This window comes from Suricata suricatta, chromosome 6, assembly GCF_006229205.1.
Source record: "Suricata suricatta isolate VVHF042 chromosome 6, meerkat_22Aug2017_6uvM2_HiC, whole genome shotgun sequence".
NCBI classification, from domain to species: domain Eukaryota; kingdom Metazoa; phylum Chordata; class Mammalia; order Carnivora; family Herpestidae; genus Suricata; species Suricata suricatta.
The window spans coordinates 36,675,303-36,699,462 of NC_043705.1; the positions used below are offsets into that span (position 1 = coordinate 36,675,303).

At 42.5% G+C, this 24,160-nt stretch overlaps 1 protein-coding gene across 1 annotated transcript in view; it reads right to left on the reverse strand.

Annotated features, from left to right (window-relative positions):
- DPYSL3 (dihydropyrimidinase like 3) overlaps positions 1–24,160 on the reverse strand; it is a 109,241-nt gene that overhangs the window by 58,834 nt on the left and 26,247 nt on the right. The window lies entirely within an intron of this gene.

Consider the following 24,160-nt stretch of genomic DNA (forward strand, 5'->3'; position numbering starts at 1 on the left):
GCCTTTATGGGTGGGGGCTAACCGGTGGTCGCTCAGCTCTCCTTAAAAATGACTCCAAACATCATTTAAATAACAAAAATGGCTTGCTAGGCGAGAATTGTAAAAACCCTTTCAAGACCAGTCTCTTACCATCTCCACTCCTCAGCTGTCATTGCTAATGGCCTACTAAATATTCTGCAGATGTCACTATACATAACTAGGTCTGTTAGGGATCTGAAACTCACATTTCTATAAGGCAAGGCACTGACCACACTTCTGGTCATCGTTTCATTAAATTGAAGGCTTTCTCTGAAATAGAAGAACTATATAAAGCATCCACCGGAAGAGAATACAGAATACTCCAGCTTGAGCTTTCCATAAACCTAAAATGAACCAGGCTGGTCACATAAAGGATGGGGAAACTAAGCCCCCTGAAACACACCCTCTTCTCAAGTGAGTTAATCCAAGCTTCTGGTTATTCATGGATAGCTGGACTGAATGCAGTCTTCACAAGAAAAGTCCACAGCCGTTCCCACTTTACTTCTGTGACACTCTGGCTAGAAGGATGAATGCCAGCCAAAGTCACGTCACCGTACTCTTTTGCAAAGCCTAAGCAGGGTTTAAGGCCAAAGTCACGCCCAAAACATTTTGCTTTGTTCTTATGCTGAGACCACTAGCCAAGAGTTGTGAAATTACAAAGCATTCTGGGGATTGGCATGCAAATGAGCAGGATTATATTTAGAACAGGGTAAAAAGAGAATTAAGTACATACTATGAAACCCTACACAGCTCTCTCTCTCGCTCTCTCTATCCTTCCCAAAGATGTGTTGCAAACTTGCTGGAAGGGTTCTTGCAAGTTCTTAAGAAAAGCAAAAATATTAGGGGATATTTACAATCCTAAGGAAATACCACTGCCTTTTTTTCTGTTTTAGTATTAAGAGTTTCTTTCCCTTTCTTGCATCCTATTTATCTCCTGTGTTCCTATCATTATAATCCAGAACGCTCACTACTAAATAGATTTATGCCATATTTTTGGCCACGTGTGTGTGTGTTGTTTCAAAGTAGAAGACTTGGGGTTAAACTCTTTGAGGTCAGGTTTGCATGCTAGGGGCCATGGAGAATGGACTTGTGATGTGTTTCTCCAGAGTGACAAGCCAGGCACAGGAATGCATAATAACCAGCTAATCGGTTCAAGCTGTTGCTACAATCAGAAATGTACAACAAACACTATTTTTCCCCTCTGTTGTCCCCTCCATCATCTTTTTCTTTCTTAAATCAAAAGAAAGTGTCCAAGATGAGTTTGAAGGAAAAAGCCTCCATTGGCCAGGCTTGTCTTTGAATAAGAAAGGCAGCTCTCAGCCCAGGATGCCTCTGTGTCTGGCCAGGAGAGTGAGGAGTGGAACCAGCATGGACGTTTTCCACAGTAGAATGACTCTGAATGGCTTTCCTTGGATACACAGCAGTGCTTGGCTTTAGGTATCTCAGGAAACTATGAGAAAAGGAAAAGGAGACACACAGAGACAATTTATGGCCCCAAAGAAACTTAATTTTGGCCACCTAGTTTACCAAACCAACCATGTTGGCAAACTTCCACACCTCAGTCAAAGCTACTTTATTTGAGTTACTCGGGCCAAAGGCATGGCATCATCCTGGACTCTTCTCCTTTAACCCATCCAATTTGTACCCCATATGCAGTGTTTTAGGAATCGCTATTGGTTCTGTCTCTTAAATATATCCGGATTGATAAAGTTAATTCATGTATTGAGACCCACAAAATGGAGGCTGCTCCAGAGACCAGGACCATGTCACAAATCTAACCCTAAGTCAGCTTCCACTTATGGGAAGAAACACCAGTCAAGGAAACCTAACAAACATTCATCCCAATCCTCCAGCCCAGTGTAGCTAGCTTACTTTACCCTAGAATATAGGACCTGCAAGTATTATAAGGAAATCCCTAGTCAAACGTGCCCTGTTTCCAGGGTGCTTTCTTTGTTAATGTTTATTTATTTTTGAGAAAGAAGACAGAGCATGAGTAGTGGAGGGGCAGAGAGAGAGGGAGACATAGAATCCGAAGCAGGCTCCAGGCTTCAAGCCGTCAGATCAGAACCCGATGCGGGGCTCGAACCCACAAACTGTGAGATCATGACCTGAGCTGAAGCTGAACGCTTATCCGAATGAGTCACCCAGGCGCCCCTCCACAGTGCTTCTTCTAACTCTCTCTAAAACTCACGCTCACCCAAAATCCTTCAGGAAGTATGTTTCTCTGCTTGTGAGGCACTGTACTCCCCCAATCTATGGGTTATTTTCCCTTGAACAAAGGACATCACACTAGTCGTCTTCTTCATGTCATTGGACAATATGAGCTCTTAATCTGCAAAGCTTCTGTCTGTGCCTAGCCACCATCACGTATCCCTTGGACTACTGCAGTAACCTCCTCCCTGGGTCTCTTCCATCATTCATTTAGCCATTCCTTTTCACAATATTCATATGATGTTTATCTTGAGCTTACTACATACTAATACTTTTCCAGGTGCTAGTATTATAGAGATGAATAATAATAATGTCCCAGATCTCATGGAGTTTACATTATACCCTTAGTCAAAAATAAGGCACTTATTTGTACCCTTTCATATCTGCTATATCTTCATGGTACTTTTTACCATATGTATATTAATTCATCTATATTAATTTACATTGAGTATTCTCCTCTCCATCATAGGAGTATAAGCTTCTCAATGGCAGGGAATGTACTGGTTTTATTTATCCTTAGTGTGTGAAGCACACTGCCCATAGAAATTGCTCAGTAATTATTACGGGAGTGACTATGTGATTTTTAAATTGTGTCTGAAGAAAGAGTCAATAGAAGGAATAAAAATGTTTCTACAGCTAAAGGGCATGTGTTTAGAATCACTTTTCCTTCTCTAAGCCTTCTTAGGGTCTCCTGATTCCAGATTTCAGAGCAGGTAAATCCAAGCTGGTGAGGAAATCCCTTTGTGAGTTTGTCACAAAACTCTAAAGCAACACATGATTCAGTAGAATAGATTTGGTGCCTGAGCAATGATTAGAACATGGTGCCTTTGAAAAGCACTGCCATCAGAATGTATGAGATCAAGAGCCTTGTGTTAAGTTAAAAAATTAAAAAACAATTGATACTGGGTTTAGAGGGAAAACTGGGGACTAAGAATGGTGTGTTGTTCAAGGATCTGCATTTGGAAAAAGAGGGATCTTGGTCCTTATTGATTGATTGATTGATTGATTGATTTTCTAGTTTAGGCACCTAGTCTTTGGGAATACAAATATTTGAATAAAATAGACAAAATCCATGCCCTCTTAAAACTTACATTTTAGTAAAGGGACAAGTCAATGGCTAAAAATGACAATATACAGTGTTTAAGTGGTAGGAGGTACGCTGAGGATAAATAAGTCAGGGTGGGAAGATCAAAGTCAGTCCAGTGTCTTGAGCTTTGGCTGTCATTTTACATACAGAGTCCACGAGAGATGACGGTAGGTTGGACCGAACAGTAACAGGAGGAGCAGTGAGAAATGGACACACATCAGAGATAGCTCATGGTAAAGCCAACAACAATCTGCTGATGGACTGTTTTTTAAATTATTTTAACATTTTTATTTATTAGTAAGAGACAGAGACAAGAGCGTGAGCAGGGGAGAGGCAGAAAGAAGGGGAGACACAGAATCTGAAGGAGGCTCCAGGCTCTGAGCCATCAGCACAGAGCCCAATGCGGGGCTCAAATTCACAAACTGCGAGATCATGACCTGAGCCAAAGTAGGACACTTAACCGACTGAGCCACCCAGGCGCCCCTGCTGACAGACTTTTGACCAGAGTGTGAGAAAAAGAGGAATCGAGGATTACACTAAATTTGTTGGACTGAGCAACTGAAAAGATGAAGGTATCCCTCACTCGGACAGGGAAAAGTGGGAGGAATAGCACTGAGGGAGAGATTGGGAATAGGTCTGTGGACATTCCTATTAAATACTGAAGCGGAACATTGAGCAAGCAGGTGAGTATCCGGGACTGGAAAGCTAAGGGAAGATCTGGGCCCGAGGCACCCATTCGGGAGGTGTCAGCCTCTAGGTATTATTTAACAATGCTGGGGGAGACCACCAGCGAAGTGAGGGAGACAGAGGGCAGACAGGTCTGAGGAAGCAAGCGCCCTGAGGAGAAATGAACAACCAGAAGTGGAGAGAGTGGCCACTGAGAGATGGAACACCGTGGGAGCACGGTGTTCAGAAGGTCAAGAATCTAAACTACTTCAGAGAGGAGAACGTGTTCACTTTGTTAAATGCCTCTAGAGAAGTAAGAATTAATCTGTACATGAAAACACTGTCAAGGCCACTGAGGGCCTTGACCTGAGCACCTATACAATGAGTATCTTAACAGCCACCTCACAGTGGTTTTCTGGGGACCATATATTACATTCTTCAAGTCATATTTACTGAATACCTACGACGTGTGTGTGTGTGTGTACCAGCACAGTCCTAATGAAGTCGTGGGGGTGAAAAGTGATGGGAACGTTTCCAAGAGACCATCAAAGTAAAAATTGGACACATCTACTGTAGACACCTTTTTTTTTTTTTGTAAATGGAGACAGTGAAATGGAGCAGTAACAGGGAGAGAGAGTGGAATCTCCTGTGAGAGAAGTAACAGCATGGCTGTAGGTGGATGGAGCGGAGAGGAAACTTCAAGATGCAGGGAGAGAACTGGGACGCGAGCCCTAGCATTTGTGAATGGGCAACACATTCAAGTGGAGGTCTTGCCCACAGCAAAGAGCAAAGATCGTTCCTCCACAGGGAACTGAGGCTGAAGGATGGGATCTAGGCTGGCTCAGCAAGAAGGGGAGGGATCAGTGTATAGAGAGATGAGGGACAGTGAATATACTGAAGGTTAAATAAGATCATGCATGTAAGACTTTTGGCACAAAACGAGTTAATTAGATGGCATGATGGGACTATTCTGCCATGACTTTTACTGTTCTGATTTTCCAAACTTGTTTATGCCAGGGATTATGTCTTATTTATTTTTGCAGTCCCCAATTCTTTCACAGTGCTTCAAATAGAGTAGAATTAATGCAATAAAAAACACATTGAGTAGAGGAGAAAGTCAAGAATATTCTCTGCTTTCCTTTTAATCTCCAAAGTATCTAAAATAAGTGCTTAGTCATTTACATGGTTCTGACCACTGAAAATATTTTCTACTTTTTTAAAAACAAATTTATATTTGCTATATTAATATGGGGAAACATTTCCTTTGGTCCTGATGTGAAGGATAGTTCCAAAACAAATACAGAAAGAGTTCTGAAGGGGCAAAAACCACACACCAGGCATTTGTGAAACATACAAGCTATTCTAATGTTAGCAAAAATACACATTTAATCTCAGAACTGCCCACTAAGTCATTTGGGTCCATTAATTTTACCCCCAGTTCAAACAAAGGAAATCTTAGTCATGTACTTCCAGTATTTCAGAATGAAAATCAAGGTCGTGATCATCTACTATTATTAGATGTGTATACACTAAATACACAGAAATAACCTGACAAACAATTCTACCTTTGATACACATAAGCCAAAAAAAGAAAAACAATATATTATAGACACACACAAAATATTCCCACAGACTTATTCCAAAGTCATACTTATACCAGCCTGAGGAAGTTATGTAAACCTACTTAGCTCTGCAGAGAATTTCTCATTCATTTATTCAGTAGAGGATGGTTCTGAAAGCCTCCAGCCTTCATAAGCTTTGATGGTAGTTCATTTCAAAGCCACAGGCAGGACCACACTGGCTAGGGTTAGGGGGTAAGGTAGGAGAGTGGGGGGATAAATTACTGTATGTTCATCTCCATCTCTGGCCCAACACATGTTAGACACACAGGTGAGGTCACATCTGCTGCAAGTACAGTAGGAAACTAAAAGAGGTAGTAATTAAAATGAATCAAGGATGGATGACAAGAAGGCTAAAGGCAGTCGCTCCACTAAAAAGTCCTAATCTCATACCTACTTCTAGATCTGACCTAGTGCTGAGGCTTGCTAAATGTTAACTGAAGAAGCTGGGTCATCATGAGGAAAGATCCTGCAACACCACGACCAGTACATATGGTAATGATTCCTCTAGTCCTTTGTCCTTCCTCAAGAGTCCTAGGGGCTAATACTAATGCCACTGTCAACTGGGAAACATGGCCCTAAGCATACGGAAGGCAGATGGACATGAGTTTCCCAGTTGATACTGATACCCAGACACAAGGCATCAACATAGCTCCTCCGTTAGGGTGAAAGCATGCTAAGGCCAGGTAATAAATGGACTCCTGGTCTAGTTCAGGCTTACCTTTGGCCCATTAGTTTTACAGATCCACCTACTGGTCATTGTCACACACCTCTATTCATTAATTGGAATGGGCAAATATGGCAACTAGCACACTTCCACGTTGGTTTCTTAGCCTGTGAGGTAACAGCAATAAAGTTGGGAAGACCAAGTAGAAGGCTCTAAAACTGCTCCCCACCTCTACCCCAAGATGTTATATCAAGAGAGCAAAGTTTTAAACTTTTGCATCCGAAGAGAATGGCAGAAGTCAGCAACACCCTTAGAGACTCAAATGCTATGGTGCTGGGAGTCCCCATTATATAGTCATTTAACTCACTCGTGTGGATACTACAAAAGCCAGACAAAGCCCAATGCATAACTCAATCAATTAATAGCCCAAACAGAAGGTATTGTGATGTTTCTCTAGAACATACTGTCATGGCCTCAGGTACGTCGTACACAGCCACCAAACTACCCAATGAGTTCTTGTCCATCTCTATCAGAAAAGAAGAGCAAAGCAGTTTGCACACACTTGAAACCCAAGACAATATGCATGAAGAGTCTGACTCCAGGGCTATGTTAATTATCCTTCCTTCCATTAGAATACAGTCTGAAAAGATCTAGACTGGACATCTTGAAGAACATCAGGCTGGTACACTCTTGATGACATCATGCAAAACTGATGAGATGAACAAGAAATGACAAGTTCGCCGAAGGCTTTGGTAAGACACATGAGCTGTAGAGTGCTCACAAAGGACACATGAACTTTAGAGAGTGCAAGATAAAGGCCACAAAGCTTCAGAGAGCTGACAGTTTTAGGAATCCCATGGACCAGCTCATGCCACAGCACATCTTCTAGAGTAAAGAAAAAATTACCGCACTGGACAACTCCTTTTGCAAAGAAAAAAGCACAAGGCCTGGTGGGCCCCTTTAGGTTTTAGCAGCAACATGTTCCATAGCTGGAAATGCCCATTTATATGAAAAGCTGTGAGCTCTGAGTGATGCCCGCAGCAGGAAATGGCTCTCTTCAGGTCCTTGGTGCAGTGCTGACAGTCCCACTTTAGTCATAGGACGCTATCAATCCCACGGCACTGGGGGTACAGGAATGCCCTGCTTTTCAAAAGCTCGTGTCACACCATTTTACTATCATAAAAGACCTACTCTAGTACCTGTTTTTGCTAACCAAAAGAAATTAGAAGAGGATTTTTGCTTCTATGGGGAAAAAAAGGTGACAGTAGCATTCAGCATCTGTTTGGCAGCGAGGTGTGAGAGAGGCAATGTGCCCGCTGGGCAGTGGAGACTGGCACCACCAAGCTCCTAGCCTGGGAACTACACTCAGAGTCTCAGCATCAAGATACCATTGCTCTGAACTGTAAGCATCTGTGCTTTTATCTCTGTTTTGTGCATCTGTTGGCAAGATATGTCCTAAGCGATCAGAAAAGCCCAAGCGAGGTTATTTTGGGGCTCTAGGAATGCTCGTCCATCACAGAAGAGGAATTAAAGAACAAGGTAGAAGAAATGACATTAGTCACTTGACATCAGCCAGGCTCCATCATCAACCACCCCAGTGTTGGTACAACGGGCACATGATTGGAGTCGACAGAGCAATATGGGTAGAGACTGTGGGGGAACCAATACCTACCCTTAGGTGCTGATTCAACCACGATGCTGTCAGATGTCCATCCTGCCAGCAAGAGAAACCAACACAGCCTTTTCAGTATGGCACCGCCCCTCAAAGATCCACACACCCAAGAGTGACAAGCTGACTACACTGGATACCTTTCACACTGGAAGACATGATGACTCTTTTCATGCAGCGAAGACATATTATTTACAGAAATAAACACTTATTCTAGATATTGATTTGCCTCTGCTGCCGCTAGAGCCTTAGTTCAACACTAACGAGTGTTTGAGGCATGGACACGGGTTCCATAACATCACATCAGACTAAGGGGCCTATTTAATAGCAAATAAGGAGCATGAGAGGTCACGTGACTGCAAGGTGCAGTAGTTATATCAAATACTGCCTCACCTAGAGGCTGCCATCCTAAATGCGGAGGGATGGCCTCCTGAAAGCACAACTGGAGGACCAATTCAGAGATGATTCCTTGCAAGGATGAGGCACCATCCTCCAGGATGCACTGCAAATTTTAAATCAGTATTCTTTATAAGGCCCTATGTCCCAAAAAGAAGATTACATGAATCCAAGAACCAAGGGGAAGAAGCAAGAGTGACCCATTTGACCATCACTCCCAGGGACCCAAGCAGGAAATCTGTGCTTCACATCCCTGCAACTCTGAGTTGTCTCGTGTATTTTCACCAGAGGGGGAGCCTTTCCACCAGGGGACATAGCAAGAGTCCTACTGAACGGTAAGTTTCTGCTGCTATGGGACACATGGACCTTTCTCTGCCCCAGGACTAAACAGGGATGGAAAGAAGCCACATCTTTACAGGACCCAGATTATCAGGAGGAGGTAGGGCTGCTGTTACACAATGGGGGCGAGGAAGAGTACGTAAGACACCCTTGTGATCCACATGGGTTCTGGTAGGTACCCCTTGCCCAGTCTTGATAGTAAATATACAAGTACATCAGCCATAACCTGAGAAGGGCATGGTGACCAGGGACTCTTACCCTTTGGAGATGAGGGTCCGTGTCCTAACACGAACCAAACCAGCTGGACCAGGGAAGAGCTAGCTAAGAATGAGGAGAATCTAGAATGATCAGTAGAGGACAAAATGAGTATTATTGGGGCCCTAAGCCCTGACACCCCCAAAAGAAGAGGCACACCTATAGGTACTAGAGTTGGTGATTCCAAAACTTACACAACCAAGTGAATGTGGGCAGTGTGAGGAGAGGTCTGTAGTAGACACGATGAAGCTCCAGCCCAGCCCCCACCCCTATCTAGAATGGAAGGACTCAGTCCTCCAGGGCTCTCATCCTTCAGCGATAAGCCCTTTCTGGAAACTGCCTTTATCTCAGGTAACTCCATCCCCACCCCAAGGGCAGCCTGATCCAGTAGTTGGTTAATGGGAGGACAGAAAGTTCTGGCCTCCTAGCCACAAAAAGGTAACAATTCCAAAGCCTGTCAGGTTAGCTAAACCCTTGTAGACCACATCACAGTTCAACTTCCCCCTCTGGCCAACCATCCCCTTCCCTTCCCTTGCACAGATGCTGATCCCAGGAACACTCTCTAATAAACCTGCTGCATGTTACCCTTCTCAGAATCTGCTTCCCAGGAAACCCAATATGCAAAGTAAGGCTGGTATTAAATGAATATATATATAATCAGAATGACAATTTTTTTATTTAGCCAATATTTTAAAAAGCACAGATTTCACACTCAAATTTAGATATCTTTAAAAATTGGAAAACTTAGGGGTGTATGGGTGGCTCAGTCAGTTATGCGTCTGACTACGGTTCAGGTCATGATTTTGTGCTGCATGGGTGCAAGCCCCCTGTCGGGCTCTGTGCTGACAGCTCAGAGCCTGAAGCCTGCTTTGGCTTCTGTGTGTGTCTCTGTCTCTCTCTGCCCCTCCCCCACTCATGTTCTGCCTCTCTTTCAATAACAAAAATTGTAAAAAAAAATTTTTTTTAATTTTTTTAACAGTTATTTATTTTTGAGAGACAGATCATGAGCAGAAGAGGGGCAGAGAGAGAGGGACACACAGAATCACAAACAGGCTTCAGGCTCTGAGCTGTCAGCACAGAACTGTGAGATCATGACCTGAGCTGAAATCAGACACTCAACCGACTGGGCCACCCAGGCGCCCCCCCAAAAATTTTTTTAATTGGAAAACTTGGTAATTCCATGCTTCCAGATACACAGTGGTGCCCATGAGCTAGAGTCAAATACCAGCTGCCTTTTGGATAGAACATGTACTCTCCCATTATTTACGTCTGCTGTTTCCTTTTCCTTGACACAGGGCTGGCTTCTCTTAGGCCACCTGCCTGGCGTATAGTCATGTGAATTTCTGACATTAGATCATTCAGAGATTCTTGTGTTATTTAGGCACTAGAGAATAGGGGCTATGTGCCTCAAAGGTGAGGGTTGTTGTTTTTGTTTTGTTTTGTTTTTCCAAAGCAGTCTTTGGTGCCTGTTCAGAATTGAGAGAGCACTGAGTTATCTCCAGGGAACTACCTCATCCCTGGCTCACCCCCCACTCTGTTCCCACTGCGCCCTAAACCACAAGATTGAATCCCAGAACTACCAGGCTGTGCATGTGTTAAAAGCCTGTGTCAAAGCGTGACTGGAGCTGCAGAATCTAAGGTTAAGTGCAGTCAGTTTCACCCTTGGGCTGAATGGAAACACGCAAGATTGGATGCAGATCTCTCCCTGTAGAGAACAAGGGCTCACTCCCAGATGAGGGATATGAGACCCAGTCTTGGATGGAGGCTCACATAGCAAACTGGCCCCCAAATGTAAGGCGGAAACCCCAGTTTATATTTTCCAGGTTTCCTATCCCTCTCCAGGAAGGGACTTTGGCTGCACGTCTTTTGGGGGTTTTCTCTCTGGTTTCCTGTATTCAGTCACAGCAAGTGCTCTAGGGCTATGGGGCCTCATCAGCCTCTGGATCCCTCCCTCTCTTTGCAGAGAAGTAGGAATGGCAGAAACATATGCTTGAGGGTCTGTCTAGTCACTGGTTTCTCTGAGCAAATTCCCAAAGGAGCTGTTCCATGAAAAAGAGGCTCCTTTTGCATATAACTAGTAAGTCAACAAATGAGTACTTCCTTATTGGGCTGCTCTCTACACACTGATCCCAAATGAAACCCTGGATTTCTGACCTCGGACATCAATTGGTGACCTGGACCTAAGCAGAATGTTTGGTCAGTTTTGAAGATCCAGGTACACATTTTTTCATTGAGGACAGTGAACATAAGCAGGAAGAACCAGAGAATGAAATAGAAAAATACTGTTAGATTTTCTGAATTCATTTCAAATTGTTTGACTTTAGAATTAACAACCTGGGGGCTCCTGGGTGACTCAGTTGGTTCAGTGTCAGACTTCAGCTCGGATCATGATCACCATCTGTGAGTTCGAGCCTCATGTCAGGCTCTGTGCTGACAGCTCAGAGCCTAGAGCCTCCTTCGGATTCTGTGTTTCTGTCTCTCTGCCCCTCCCCTGTGTGCATTCTTGTCTCTCTCTCAAAAATAACATAAAAACATTAAAAACTTTTTAATAAACATTAAAAAATTGTTTTAAATCAATAACAAAGGAGCCAAAGAAAATATGGTGGGAAGAAGACAGTGTCTTCAACAAATGGTGTTGAGAAAACGGACAGCAACATGCAAAAGAATGAAGCTGGACCACTGTCCTACACCATACACAAAAATACACTTCGACTGGATTAAAGACCTGAATGTGAGACCTGAACCCATAAAATTCCTAGAAGAAAGATAAGCAGTAATTTCTATGACACTGGCCTTAGCAACACTTTTCTAGATATGTCTCAGACAACGGAAACAAAAGCAAAATAAACTATGGGGACTAGAAAAATAAAAAGATTTGCACAACAAAGGAAATCAAAACAAAAATGCAGCCTAATGAATGAGAGAAGATATTTACAAGTGATATATCCAAAGAGGGGCTAATATCCAAAATATACAATGAATTTATAAAACTCAACATTAAAAAACAAATCTGATTGAAAAAGGGGCAGAGGATCTGAATAGACATTTTTCCAAAAAAACATACAGATGGCCAACAGACACAGCTCAACATCAATTGTTAATTATGAGGGAAATGCAAATCAGAGACACAATCAGAGACCACGTTATACCTGTCACATTGGCTGGGCTCCAAAAGACAAGAAGTAGTACATATTGGTGAGCATGTGGAGAGAAAGGAACGCTCATGCACTGCTGGTGGGAATGCACACTGGTGCAGCCCCTGCGGAACACTATGGATGTTTCTCCAAAAATTAAAAAGAGAAATACCATACGATCAGTAATTCCATATTGGTATTTACCCAAAGAAACCAAAACACTAACTTAAAAAAATATTTGTACTTTATGTCTACTGCAGCATTATTTACAAAAGCCAAGAAACGGAAGCAGCCCAAGTGTCCCCCCCATAGATAAATGGATAAAGAAGACATGGAATAGATATGTGTGTGTGTGTGTGTGTGTGTGTGTGTGTGTGTGTGTAATGAAATATTATTCACCCACAAAAAAGACTGTGATTTTGCCATTTAGACAACATGGATGGACCTAGAAGGCATTATGCTAAGTGAGATAACTAAGACAGAGAAAGACAAATACCATATGAGTTCACTTCTATGTGGTATCTTTAAAAAAAAATCAAATGAATAAATAAACAAAAAGCAAAAACAGACCATAAATAGAGAACACAGTGATGGTTGCGGGGGGCGGAGGGGTGGGGGAGGGCAAAATGGGTAAAAGAGATTAGGAAATTAAAAAACTCTTCAAAGTACAGACAGAGCTAATGACACTCATATGAAATTTTTTTTCAAGTAAAATAGACAGTAACTAGCCAATTATCTTGGGAACACAAGGTAGGCCCTCTACTCTCCATGATGACATCCACACATGAGAAAAATATCTGAGGCACCCAATCATCCACAGTTAAGGACGGACCCATGACCGCTGGGGCACCCTCAATCTAACACAGCACCCGGGGAGACTTGGCCAGTGGCGCCCCCGGTGCCAGAGAGGGCAGCAGTAATCTCCTTCGCCAGCAATGTAGGTCTCTACATCACGGACGGCTGCCAGAGGGGACACCAATCAACCTGCTTGACCCAGTCCTTGGGTCAACTGCTCTCCTCCCTAGTTGGCAAGAATTCTCTGGTACCCTGAGAGTGACAAAAAGAGAGCACAGAGAGCCTGCCGTGGAGCTCAGAAATGGAATTCTGGAATTCAACTCTGCAGGTCACACAGACGGCTATTTCAATTCTAGCTCTGCCTTGTACTGACTGTGGTGTCCCGGGACGAATTCTCGCTTTCCCCCTCTGCCAACATGGAGATAACATGGTTAACTCATATGGTGTGAGCAAGTGGTGAAATCATGGGATGGGGAGTGCCTGACGTTTTGTGAATGCCCCAAGAAACGGGTTTAATTACTCAGATTCATCAAAATACTGCAGGATGCTGCTCAGGGCACAGAGTGTTACTACGTGACCTAAGTTATTAAATGAACCCACTCCAAAGAGAGCCAAACAGTGTCCTGGAGAGGGTGTATCTATTTTTTTTCTTCAGGTTCTCAAAAGTGTGCATGACCCCCCAAATTCATGCACTTCACACCACTGATAAGACATCATCTCCCAAACCTTACCTCTAGCCAGCCCTTGCCGCTCAGCTTCCGGTTCACACATCAAGCTGCACGCTGGAGGTGTCCGTGTGAGTGAGGCACAGGTGTGTCCCTACACCTCACTCCCGGGTGCATGGCCCACATCCCCCTTTGGGAAAAGGGCTTACGATCCTGGATGTTGCAAGTGCCTGTGGCAGATGCCCTCAGTTGTCAACCACCTTTCAACACCACTGCTTCAGCTAAGAAGACCCTCCTTGCCTGAGAGGACACAGCTCTGGGGACAGGGGTGGTCACACTGCTACCGAGTGCCTGACCCTTTTATCCAAATTGGGAACAGAGCTGGAGGTTCATTCTCTCTTTGAACAGTGAGGCTGCAACTTCGTTGGCCTAATTTGGCTTCTTTCCCTTCCTTTCCCTTCCACTGGTACTGATCTCAGGAGCATCCTCTTGATGAATGGTTGGCATGTTAATCCTGCCAATTTGTTTTCTAGGGAAACTGGGACATTCAGCATGTCTCAGGTTCCAGAACTTTCTGCACCTTCTCCAGTGCTTAGTAGTGGAGCCGGTGATACCTCGCCTTACCTGGTCATCTTAACCAGAAACCTGGGCCTCCATCTTGGATGCTCCCTCTGTCTGGATCAACCTCAGCCACTTGGTGTCCTTCTTATCACTCAGGTGTTATCTTGAATGTCACCTCCTCACTTAGCTGCAGGCTGCCAAGCATTCCCCAGTACTCTGCGGCTTAAGTCTGAGAGTCTATGTGTCATGCACAAACCACCCCCCAACCTGGCCCTGCTCACCTCTGTGGCTTCACCATTTCCTCACTGGTGACTTGCACTCTAGATCCCGGTGACCCTAGGAATGAGCAGCTCCTCACTCACATCATGCTGTTCCTTGCCTCCAAGCGCTTGTCCATGTCAGACCTTTTGCCAGAAACAGCTGTCTCCTTTCTTAAATTGGAAAACTCCAAACAATCCTTAAAGACTCAGCCTTTCTCTCTTCCAGAAAGCTTTCCCTGACATCTTCTCAGTGTGGTGCTTCCCAGAGCCTGTGCCAACCTCCAGCACTGGGTTTACAGAGTAGATAATCTACTGTTTATCTGTTTAGCTGGCCATCGTCCCCAGGCTCCTTCAGGAGGGGGTGGGGCTCTGATACCACTCAGCACGGTATCCCCAGAGGCCAGCACAGTGCCTAGCATACAGACGAAGGCACCTGTGAGATGTCTGTTAAAGGACTGCTTTGGATGAATACATATGCTGATACATATTTACATCTAGGCACGCATACATAAATGCATGCATAAAAAAACTTGAACCAAATGTAAACTCTACTTGAGAGCAGAATCCTGAAGGATACTGGGTTGGCTGGGGTGGCAGAAAGTTCTGGATAGACTCATTTACATGTTCACAGGATATCACTTAGGTTGGCTCTTAGTTAAAAAGTTAAAGATAACAAAGGCAGTAAAACAATTTTTTTAAAAAAGAGAGACTGGATTAAAAGGACTCAAGTATGTAAGTATCCAGATAGGCTGGAATCAGGATCCGTCAGCCACAGATACTTTTACCTTCTGAGGCCTCATAGTCCTGCACGCAGTTCTATTTACATTAGCTACAGGTTTTCTCTAAACATTTGGCCACTCCATATTTCTTCGTTCTAATCACACTGAGAGAATAAAATGAGTATTTCTGGGTTCCAGTTCCCAGTCGGGAAAAATCTCACCGGCTCTTCTTGAGTCCGTTGTGACACTATGGTCTACTCACCAATGGAGACGGGATGGACTCACCACATACACATGGCTGCAAGGAGCCCATGTGGACACACGGGCATTTCTCAGAGAAAAAGGAGCCGCTGTGATCTTGGCAGAACCCAGAAAGGTGTGCAGGGCACTGATCCCTACCTGCTGTCCACACAGAAGGGACCAATGAGGGTGCACAGACACTCATACATCATTACCAAGGAAAAGAAAACAGTGACAGTGACCTTTAAGACAGGAAATCTGTAATAAGAGTACAGGAGAATACAGTGAGATAAATTTTGTAAAGGTGATCATTGAAAACGTAACTCTGCCTGCTTGCCATGTGCTAATTAAGTGTTCTCAATCCAGGTGTTTTCGTGTATCTGTATCCCCCTCACCCCCCCCCGTAGCATCCCACTCCCCACCCCACCCCCACTACTCAAGTTTCTCGGTCTCTGTCTCTATTTGCACTAGCTTCTTTTGTTTTCTTAGATCTTCAAAGAGATCACTCCATGAGACTATAGCTGTCAACTCAGTCGTACAGATGAAACACATGAGACTAGACAAGGCACGTGGTTTGTGCACCCCCGAGCCCATAGTTAAAGACAGCATCAGTGTAGCGTTCTGACCCTTCATGCAGAGACCTGCCATCCGTCACCTGCTGTCTCACTTCATCCGACTTCTATGAGGTGGGGTGGGTGGGATTCATGCCCCTTCGTGCCCCGTCAAAGCTTCAGTAGCACTAAGCTCAGTCTCAAATGAAATAAAATGGTGCACAGTATCCGAAAGACACAGGTAACTGCTGAGTCACAAACAATGACTATTGTGAGATCCAAGACATAATGACAAGGCACCATTGTGAAAAGAGAAAAAGAACAAGGAGGCAAGAGACCCAAGTTTTAGCCATGTCCATTTTATGAGCAACTGTTTGACCTCAAGCAATTCATTTACCTTCTCTTCATCCCTTTAATAGAGAACAAGTGATTTGCTTTCAACATCTTTAAGCTGATGACCAAATGAGATCATGGAAATGCCCCGTTTGAAAAGAAAAGAATGCAAAAGGCTATAGGAACACTAAGCCTCAGTATCACGATTCCATCACTTTACAGATGTATCCAGGACTGATATCCACTCCAAGCCCTATTTACCATTGTTGCTTTCCAAGTATGACCCTCCTTTAAGCACCTCTCTGTTTTTCAAATTATGTACTTCTCCAGATGCACATACCTACTTTTCCATGCTGATCTCATTTGTTCATTTCCTGTCCATCTTTCTACTCTCTCGGCTGCTCTGTACTATGTCTCTTCCTCACCAGGATCTGTGACACCACCCTGTTTACCCTCAACTGCAGATCTAATTAGCAGAATAGGTTTACAGCCTCCTTCCAAGACATTCAGAACAATGCTTAATGAAGTGCGCCTGCAGTTGATCGCTGCAGTGCCCTCCTGGAACTTGGTGCATGCCTTTCTTCATCCTCGGTGGGCTTTGCAGACAGTTTCAAGGTCATTTTGCAGGGTTCACAGAACCTTCCTAACCCAATCCAAGATTGCTTTGTTTTGTTTTGTTAATCACATGGAAACCAGACCTTGTTTCTCTTGCCCATAAGAAAATAAATAAAACAAAGTAAAACAAAAGAAGTTATAACATGCCAACACACGAAGCAGGGCACTTGAAGCCCAGAGAATAAATTAGTGGGATCCTAGCCAAAGATGCCCCATCTCGCATCAATGTGAGAATGCTCATAGGGATTCTCTATGTCGATGCAAAAATTAAGAAGACCGAAGTTTTCCAAGTGGAACTCCAAACCCTTGTGTTTCTTTCCAGTGGAAACCTACAGCCAAGTTCCTCCATAAACCTGAGGAATGGGATGCATAATCTTTGAGGCTCTCTACAAAGGAAACAACTTCTTTGTTGTTTTTCTCAATAAATTGGCTGACATTAGAGTCCCATCTTAGCTTCTATTACAACCCTTGGCAGTTTCTAAAGAGGAAGGAGTCTGAAGAAAAAGAACACAAAGACTAATCCATGGGTGAATAAACTTGAGAAATGGCTTTGATGACATATTATTGCAAACAATTTTCTTTTCTTCTGAGCCTGGATTTAGTTTTTGTTTTGTTTTGTTTTGTTTTCTTTTAATTGGGTTTGGCACAGGGCGGGAGGGGCAGGAGGGGGCTTTGCCTTCTTCTAACCTCTGAATATATCTCTTCTGTTTCTGAGGACTTCTGGCAACGGACTTCCCCGGACGCAGATCGGCCTTTTGTAGTTCAACTCTCGCTCAGGCTCTCAACAGATGGACATTCATGTCGGCTAAAACCTTGGGTTTTTTTCTGAACTTCCCTAAGGATCTTTTAAAAATACACTAAAATATTTTATTTTATTAAGTTTATTTTTATTTTTATCTGACAGAGAGATAGAGAGAAGCAAAGGAGAAGCAGGGAGAGAGACAGAGAGGGAGAAGAGAGAGAATCCCAAGCAGGCCCCGCACTGTAAGCTCAGGGCCCAATGTCAGGCTCAACCTCATGAACATCAAGATCATGACCTGAGCAGAAGTCAAGAGTCGGACACTTAACCAACGGAGCCACCCAGGCGCCTCACATTTAAAATATTTTTAAAAACGACAACCATGGAAATGTTAAATTTTAGTTTCTGAATAAAGAGGAGAAAAAAGCTGCAAAGCATCAAAGTACTGTAAGTTAAGGGCAGTGTTTGAAGAAAAGTCTCATTTACGTCAATTTATGTGTGAAAGGAGAAAAGCATGAACTTGGGACACCGACGTGGGTATCTATCCTGGCAACATCAAATCCTGCTCTGCGAAACCGGGAAACCTTAACCGTTTTGGGTTTGCTTACTCTTCCACCAAATGGGGATGACACTACTTTCTGTTGTGGAACAATGTTTGGATAAGGGTGCAAAACAGGAAGCACGGCATCTGGGCCATAGTAGGTGATCAGCAAATATCAGCTGCTTCCCTTGTCCTTCTAGGCACACGATGGCACACAAAATCTGTCACCGTCATCTCTGATTAATACACATGGCTCACTTTCTCCTAACACTATTAGCAGGCAGTTATGAACCGCTAACAGGAAAACGTCCTTTCATGAATTTAGTAATAAGGGGAATGATAGTATGCAGGCAGCACTCTAAATGCTTTTACGTGCATTATTTCATTTAATCCTCACAAAGGGAGGTCATTTTCTTTTTCCCATTTACCGAAAAGGATGTGGAAGCTGAGAATGGGTAAATGACATCCTAGCTAGCAAATGAGTCAGGATTTTGATGTGTACCAAACATTACGTGTAATGTGTGCCACATGGTAAATTCTTTAAAAACAATCGAAATTTGGTGAATGACTTAGATTTTTTGTGATACTACTGGATCCCTTCTTGTAACATCCTTTTTCTTTCTACATATTTATTGATATAACTTACATACCATAAGATTTACCACTTAAAGTTCAGCATAGTTTTTTAGCATATTCACAGAGTTGTACAACCATCACTGCAACCTAAGGATAGAATCATTTTCTTATCACTGGAAAAGTAATTTATTTTTTGAGAGAGCGAGAGAGAGCAAGTAAGCAAGGAGCAGAGAGAGAGAAATCCAGGAATGGCAGAGGGAGAGAGAGAGAAAGAGAGGGTGGGAGAGAAAGAGAGGGGAGAGAAGGGAAGGAGGGGGAGAGAGAGAGAAAGACAAGCAGGGCTCATGGTCATCCGATGTGAGACTCAAACTCACAAATGAACTGTGAGATCATGACCTGAGATGTTTAATGCCTGAGCCACCCAGGTGCCCAATTTATTATTTTTTTAATCTGGATTTTCATAATTTTATTTTTTTAAGTTTATTTATTTACTTTGAGAGACAGAGAGTGTGCAAGCACAAAAGGGGAAGGGGCAGAGAGAGAGGGAGAGAAAGAATCCCAAGCAGACTCTGAGCTGCCAGCACAGAGACCAAAGCAGGGCTCCATCTCATGAAACATGAAATCATGACTGGAGCCAAAATCAAGAGTCAGACACTTAAACGACTGAGCCACCAGGCGTCCGTTCATAGCTTTCTCAAAGGAGAAAACACCGTTGTGTCAAAAACAGTTCTTCTCTCATACACAGTTGGTGGGAATGTTAAATGGCACAGCTACTCCAAAAAGTAATTTTGCAGCTTCCTGTAAGACTAAACATGCTGTGAGTATTCAACTTAGCAATTGTACTTTTAGGCATTTATCTCAAAGAAATGAAAACTTATATTCCTGCAAAAACTTGTACACGGGGCGCCTGGGTAGCTTAGTCGGTTAAGGGTCCGACTTCAGCTCAGGTCATGATCTCACAGTTCATGAGTTCAAGCCCCGCATCAGGCTTTGTGCTGACAGCTTGGAGCCTGGAGCCTGCTACGGATTCTGTGTCTCCCTCGCTCTCTGCCCCTCCCCGACTCGTACTCTCTGTGTGTGTCTCTCTTTCAATAATAAATAAACACTTTTAAAAATTTATTAAAAGGGGCGCCTGGGTGGCTCAGTTGGTTGAGACTCAGGTCATGATCTCATGGTTTGTGGGTTTGAGCCCCACGTTGGGCTCTGTGCTGACAGCTCAGAGCCTGGAGCCTGCTTCAGACTCTGTACCTCCCTCTCTCTCTGACCCTTTCCTGTTCACGCTATTTCTGTCTCTCAAAAATAAATTAAAAACATGTTAAAAAATTTAAAAATTGTATTAAAAAAACAAAAACTTGTACACACATGATCATAGCATTCTATTCATAATAGCCAGAAAGTGGAAACAACTCAAGTGTCTTTCAATAGGTGCGTGGTTAAGTAAAGTCTGGTACGTCCATACAGTGCAATACTACTCAGCATTAAAAAGGGTTAAACGTTGGACAGACAAAAAACTAGACTGGATCTTAATTAAGGGCCTTATGCCTAACAAACAATCGTTTCACAAAGTGATACACTGTGTGATTCCATCTGTATAATCCTCAAAATGACAAAACTACAGCAATGGAAAACAGATTAGCAGTTGCCAGGGAACAGGAATGCAGTAGGTGTGACAATAAAGTGGCAGCATAAGACAATTCCTTTGTAGGGATGGGCCAGTCCTGTATTCGGGTTATAATAGTGGTTATATGGAAATGCATGGGATAGAATTGCACAGAACCACACACGCGCACACATGTAAAAATTGGCGAAACCTGATTACAGCCCTGGCGTCTAGTTAACACCATCGTACCATTGTCAGGATCCTGCTTTGGATGTAGAACTGCTATTATATAAGATGTGACCATTGGCAAAAACTGAGGAAAGTGTTCAAAGAATTCTGTGTGTTATTTTTGCAACTTCGTGGGAGCTTGTAATCATTTCAAAATACAAAAAGTTGAAACGGTGGCATTCCTAAAGGAAAGCCAAGATGAGTTTCAAAGAAGTTACCCAGACCTGAAAGCTGGCATGCACATGATTTTCCTGACTGTTCTTATACATGTGATCCTCCCTGCTAAAGACTGGGTAGAAGGATCAAAATCACAACACAAATTGCTCATCATGGAAAATTATTCAAGAGAATGGAAAGAACGCCTGGAGAGAACAATAAAAGCAGAGCTTCAAGGCTACTTTATGGACACAAATGACATTAAAGAAGAACTAAAAGATACCTTTGGAAAGGTGGAAAGACCAAAGTAATTAAGAACTACAGAAATAATCCCACATAAAGGATTGTCTTAACATGTCATCATAACGAGGAAGATGACTCAAACTCCTGAAAACACTCTTAAAGGTTTTCCAGGGGGAAATTACAGTGAAAACAATCCGAAGCTACCTTATTTGGATTAAGTGTCTGCGCACAAAGTACCACCAATGAACAAACATCCTCACAAATGAATATGTGATTATTATACTCCTTCTACAGACAGTAACAGCAATAACAATGACGGGAATTACAATGAGTAAGTGGTATGTGCTCAGGAACTTCGCTAGATGTTTGACACATATGCACTTTTTTCTCACAGCAGCCTGCCGACACAATTAGGACTACTACTATTGATAGTAATGCTATGGCCCTTTCACACCATGGGAAGACGGATGCCCAATATTTTGTTCCTTGACTGAGCCCACATAGCGGGTGGTGAAGCTAGAGTTGGAACTGGTATGGCTACAAATGGTCATAAACCACATTTTGAAATTCAAAATTAAATAAAGGCCATGAATTAGTCTATGATTTTAGCATGGAAAATTAAGCTCTAGTACCAATTAGTCGCTTAGTTACTTAGGCAAAAGAAGAAAAAATTGATTTTATTTGAATTAACATAAATTTTTGTTGTCCAGGGTCCAATCAGAGGACAATTTTTTATGACAATAAAATAACTGAACCTGGGTGGCTCAGTCGGTTTAGTGTCCAACTTCGGCTCAAGTTGTGATCTCACGGTTTGTGGGTTCGTGCCCAGCGTTGGGCTCTGTGCTGACAGCTCAGAGCCTGGACCCTGCTTCGGATTCTGTCTCCCTCTCTTTGTGCCCTTCCCCAACTCATGCTCTCTCTCTCTTTCTCTCAAAATTGAATAAACATTAAAAAAATAAATAAATAAATAAATAAAATAACTGACATTCATAATGATGAACAGAGTAAAACAGTAGATTATTTTAAAAATACAGTAGATTAGATAATAACTAGCTATTCCAACACAAAATATGTATATGCGTAGGTAAGGCCAAAACAAGGGGGCTGAAAAAGAAGTAAGCAAGAGATGACACTTCGGCCACCTGATAGGAATCTGTCTTAGTAACCAAGGGTTAGCATTTAAACTCCAGAAAGAACAAAAAATAAGGAAGACCCTTTGATCCACCCCAAAATAAAAGGAATTAGGCAGAGATTCCCATACAAATCCTGTTCCTTCTGTGAAAAAAATAAACTAGGAAAATATTTTTATGAATATGAGATGGCGATATGCCTTGGTCCATGCTCATGATTGAGTGTTCTAGGTATTGGCTATTCTGGACTCTAGGGTGAGTTGCCTCAGAATTTGTAATTATGGGTGGACACTCACACAGGTTTAGATTTCATTTTATTTTTTTAAGTTTGTTTATTTATTTTAAGGGGGGCAGAGAGAGGGAGAGAGAGAATCCCAAGCAGGCTCCACACTGTTGGCACAGAGCCTGACACAGGACTCAAACTCACTAACCACCTGACCCAAAATCAAGAGTAGGATGCTTAACCAACGGAGCCACCCAGGTGTCCTGGATTTCATTCTCAATGACTAGGAATTCCTAAAGTGAAATATTAATATTAAAAATGGTCATGGCAATCTACCCTCAAAGCCAAGAGTACACTGTATACTTTGTATGTCGGCCAACTTGACAATAAATTATATTTTTAAAAAATAATAATAATAAAAATAAATAAAAATGGTCATGGCAAAGATACAATTGGGGCATCAGGCAAAAGCAAAACCACTCGAAAGAGACACCTTGGACCCAGGTTTATTAGAGTGCTTCCAAAAAAAGCAATACCTAACATGAATTCAAAATTAGAAATGACAAGACACATAAAATAATCTACTGTGAATAAGATTTAGTTAATAAAAGTATACTAAGACTTCTCAAAACTTCCTTTAATAAAACAACCAGATAGATTAAATAAAATCAGTATGTTTAAAATGATAAAGTTCCAAATACAAATAAAACTTAAGTACAGGAACGGAATAAGACACTGTCAAGACAGAACCTGCAGATTTAAATAAAGGGGAAGAAAGATCTTCTAGAAATGAAAAAAAAATAGCAAATGAAAGCAAATGCTTGATGGACAGTTAAGCAGCAGATTAAATACAAGTGAAAAGAGAATTTGTGAACTGTAAATATGACAAAATAACTTTAATTGTGGCAAAGAATGAAAAGAAATAGAAAGCAGGATACAGAGGCTGAGAGCCCTGGATGTCGCCCTAAGTTTAACTCCAGAACTGTAGAAAGACACAAATCTTCAGATTCAGAGAGTAGGCTGAAATCAGAAAAGTAAAAAGAAAAACACCTAAATCCATACTAAAATTACAAAACTCGAAGACAAAGATGTCCAAGGCAGTCAGAGAGAAAGGAATCTTGATTCTGAAACCATATCAGATTTTGAGAGACCCCTGGCATTTTTAAAGAATTCTCTAACACCAGGGGTGCCAGGGTGGCTCAGTCAGTTAAGCCTCCAACTTTGGCTCAGGTATGATCTCACAGTTCATGAGTTCGAGCCCCATGTTGGGCTCTGGGCTGACATTGCAGAGCCTGGAGCCTGCTTCGGATTCTGTATCTCCCTCTCCCTCTACCCCTCTGCCCCCAGTAATAAATAAATGTAAAAAATTAAAAAAGAAAAAGAATTTTCAAATACCAAAAGACGGTTAGTATTTAGCATATCTTATTTACTTTAATTCTCAGTAATCCATAAAGTCACATGTGGACATGACCATAATCTTCCTTTTGTATGCAGTATAGTTCATCAAAACCTCTGCTATGCAAGGAATTTGGTCCTACGAATGTGATCTCTGGCTCTGGAGTCAGATGGCAGCGATTCTAACCCTGACTCTTCCTACTAGAAGCTTTCTGACCAGGCAAGTTATTTATACTGCTTCATTTCATGTATCTGTAAAATGGTAGCGCTCATAGATGGTCAGAATGGTTTGTGCTCTAAGTAAAATGACATATGTACAATGCTTAAACAGCGCCGGGGATATAGGAAACATTCACTGAACATTAGTGAGTGTTACTATCCTTTCCGTATTTCTTTTGATATCAATAGCACTGAAGTAGAAGCTTAGTTTGTTTCCATTCTCCCCAGGAATTACATTATATGATAGTTAATGGCTCACTTAGGATCACAGTAGGACTGCTTAGAACTAGGACCAGAACTCATATCTCTT